The sequence below is a fragment of the Xyrauchen texanus genome, chromosome 35 (genome assembly GCF_025860055.1).
Source record: "Xyrauchen texanus isolate HMW12.3.18 chromosome 35, RBS_HiC_50CHRs, whole genome shotgun sequence".
Classification (NCBI taxonomy): Eukaryota; Metazoa; Chordata; class Actinopteri; order Cypriniformes; family Catostomidae; genus Xyrauchen; species Xyrauchen texanus.
Window position 1 is genome coordinate 39,701,629 of NC_068310.1, and position 4,057 is coordinate 39,705,685.

At 37.2% G+C, this 4,057-nt stretch overlaps 1 pseudogene; it reads right to left on the minus strand.

Moving 5' to 3' along the window:
• Positions 1 to 432: 432 nt before the first annotated feature.
• LOC127628627 (E3 ubiquitin-protein ligase TRIM39-like) lies at positions 433 to 2,973 on the minus strand (annotated as a pseudogene).
• Between the last annotated feature and the right edge of the window lie 1,084 nt (positions 2,974 to 4,057).

The following is a 4,057-nucleotide window of genomic DNA, read 5'->3' on the forward strand; positions in this document are numbered from 1 at the left end:
GAGTCCAAATAAGTAATTAATTAATTACATATTTAGGAAGATTGCATTGTGATGCAGTATATGCAGAATTAAAAATTTAGGTAAACGGTATAGGATAAGTAAAAATGACTCTCCAAACAGAAGATTTCCCATTGACACCTATAAGAATACAGAACGTTAGGGAATACCAAGATGGCGGCGCAGTAGCTTCACTGTTGTGATGTCATGGGCAATCCAGTTATATATATATAGATCAGTGGTTTGTAACACTGAAATTATTAATCTTAATGTCACGATCAACACTGAACAAAGGAAATACTCTCTTAATAAACGTGTGTGTTAGTTATCTGTCCCAGTCCAGCTCAACTCTATATTTTACTTTAGTGTATCAGATTAAGTTATAAATGTGAGTGTTTGGAGTTAAAACAATAAAACACATTTTTCATGGTACTTTTTATTTTGCAAACACAAATTAAACTTCTTAAACCCCCACCTCCAAAATCCCAATTTAACCCGATTATAATGATTATTTTGAGAACTTCACTGTTCCTAATATCTGTCATATAATGATCAATAACAACCCGAGATCACATTATTAAGATGTTCAGTAAATCACTGATCTCACATATGAATTCACATCTTAGCCAGCATCATTAAAAAGCATTAAAACATGTCAGAATAAATGAATTAACAGCTGATGCTACAAAGACACATTTGATTAGTCTGTCTTCTACAGAAACTCAACTTTTGTAGATACAAGTTTAATCTGTAATTTCATTCTTAAGTCTTTTTTTCAGAGGAGTTCACTGGTAAGATCATCAGAGGAGAAATGTCACAGAAAACACTGAACAATGGAAATATTCTCTCAGTAAACGTGTGTGTGAAAGTGTGTATGTGTGTGTTAGTGAGAGGATCAGAGAATGACAGTTTTCCTCTGTCACAGTCCAGCTGAACTCTGATTCTCTGGAGTTTCTCTTTCACTGAGACACGAGTTCCTTGATCAGGTGAAATGAATGCACCATATTTACCATCAATAAACCCCACACACCAGAGTCCACTCCTGGACGATATGCTCTTCTTCCTCTGAGCAGATTCTGTCATCACACCCAAATACCAGTGTGTACAGTCTCCAACCTGAACATCCCAACAGTGAATCCCTGAATTAAAACCCTCTGAACCCAAAACACACTGAGACACATCAAATCTCTCATTATTATCAGGAAGCAGCTGTTTCTCTTCACTGAATCTCACACTGATCAGATCATCAGACACGATGAGATTACTGTGAGCAGTGTTGGGGTCCAAAGTCACTGGAGCTGAAGAGAGAGGACAGATACACACTCAAACACACATCAAATAACACAAATGATCATTATGAATTCATTGTTGTATTCTCAACTCACTGTATTGAACATTTTCCTGCATCTTCTGTATCACAGTGAACTTCAGGTTGCTCAGATGTTTTGGGACATTGATCAGAACTCCTGAAATGTTCTCTGGATCTGCTGGTGTACACTGGGTTCTGAAAAACATTCAGGAGTCAGTCGTGTTGATTTGGGTTCAGAACCGAGAGAGAAACAGGAAACACAATACAAACCTTTCCATTGTGCTCTTCAAGTTCTGTAAAAAGAAAGAAACACAGATTATTCATCCAAACTGAATTTGCTTTTAATGTTTGAAACTGACATTTGTCTCCAGTATAATGAATATTGAAGTTGTATAAATGTTCATTGTTTCCACCTGTAGGAATGAAAGATCTTCAGCTGTCATCTGCTCCTCTATGACTCTGATTGTGTGTGAAAGAGATGAAATCTGTCTGCTCATCTTCTCAATCTTCTCCTTCATCATCTGACTCTTCTGCTCCTCTTCCTCTCTCAGTGCTGTTATTCTGGCGGCCTCTTCATCATCTAGAAACTGGTGAAGTTTCTCAAACTCCTCATTAATCTTCCTCTCTGTGTGTCGAGCCTGAAACTGAAACAAAAGACATTTCAGAGAAAGATCTGATGGTCAAACTGTATATCGATATACACTTCCAAAAATGGGATGTTTCACACTCTTTAATTACACAGTTTAATTCAAACCTTAATATGTTCTGCAGTTTGATCCAAATTCTGTTTAAACTCATCAAATATTCTCAGTTTCTCCTGTAAGGGTTTTAGTGCAGTTTTGAGTTTCTCCTGAAAGAAATGGACATGTTAATATAAAGAGTTCTTACTTTCCATCCCTGTTCTGCTTTTAGATCATTATGAGTTTGACCAGAATAATCTTCATTTACTGTCTGTAATTATTTGTTCATATATGCAATCATAAAGTATGCTGCAAGTTATGCTGTTTCAATAAATGTTTTGAATATAATTGATCTGACCTTATTATCGATGACAGCTTCATCTACAGGACAGAATTTGTGATTTGTGTGTGTTCTGGAATCTCGACACACAAAACACACCGGCTGTTGATCATCGAGACAGAAGAGTTTGAGTTTCTCTTCATGAAGACTGCAGACTGCTTCACATCCTGATGAAGATCTTTAACTTCTCTCCTGTAAGAAAGTCTCACACAGGTTCTTCAAAACCCGATTTAATGGAGGATGATTTAATGTTGATCTACTTCTTCAAACTGGACATTCTTTCGATCCTTTACTTTCCCAAAACTTCTGAATACACTCTTCACACACACTGTGACTACAGGACAGGACAACAGGATTTTTAAAAACATCACAGCACACAGGACAAGAGAAATCCTCCTCAGAAAAAGATGTAGACGCCATTTTCTGAGCCACACGTCAAAATCCTTCTTCAAAGTTTCACTTTCAGTTTACTAATCCCGTTTTAACACTCAGTATTCTGTTTTTAAATCAAAGAGTTTCACATTCACAGCAGAGCATTTCAATAATGTGCATCCCAAATATTACTGTCCAAATCCTGATCAAATTATTCCGTGTTCTTCAGTCGAATGAGCTTCAGGTCAGACGTGATCTAAAACTGTAGATCAACATGTGTGTCAGTCTCAGACTTCTTCCTGGTTAACTATGAAAGTGACACACCTTACAGTGTACAGACTGTCCGCTGGGGGCAGCAGAGACCACGTTGATGACGCCACTCATATGACGCAATGACGTAAGAGCACGCCTCCGTCAGCTGACCAGTGAGCCGCTGCGGAATTAACGCTATATTTTCATAAATAACACCGACAGAACGATCATGAGGCGATAAATATCCGCTCCGGTGAGTAAAACACACAACGACATTTAATCTGACGCGACCGGACACTCATATAGATGTGCTGTCATATTATAATAATAATGATAAACACAGAGATAAACGGTCAATATACACACACACATCACTATTTCATACTGGCATACATTATACACTAATTATCTACTCACGTAAACCATACACTCTTTTCAGTATATACACATAAAAACATTGAGACACACTATGTGCACCATAAGTACACATATGTTATAAAAGAGTACCAAATGACATGCATATATGTACATTTACACCATGGAGTTACCATCTGATACCAGCACTTTACCATGATATCACTACAGTATTTTGCATGTTAGTCAAAGAATAGATTAAAACGGGTGTAAAACTCAGTCTCCGGCTGGGCCACATCAGGGTTTATTTGGGCCGTTGAAAATGTGGCACCAGCACCTGCTTTGGAAAACCCAATCCAATTGTTTCTAGTCATTATTATGTTGCTTGGCTGAAAAGTGAACATTGATTACAGTTGTTATGAATCGTAATACAGGAATTGTTGTTATTTATGGCCATCTTAACATTTCAGTTAATGTCGAAGCAGAAACTAGTTAAAGGGTGGTTTTGTTGGATTGAATTGGATCAGCGCTTGCAGAATCACTCTATAGTACTTCCAGTCAAAATCTATGATGTCTATTTATCTATACATTACATACCAGACTGCTCTTTAATTAATAAGGGCTTTGATCCAATGCTGGTGTGATTTCATCTCATGTTGTAATTATATTCTGTACTTGTAGCTACGGGTGTAAATCATCAGGGTTTGGTAGTGTAACCTTACACAACACAAGTAGAACTTACAGCGTTGTTTC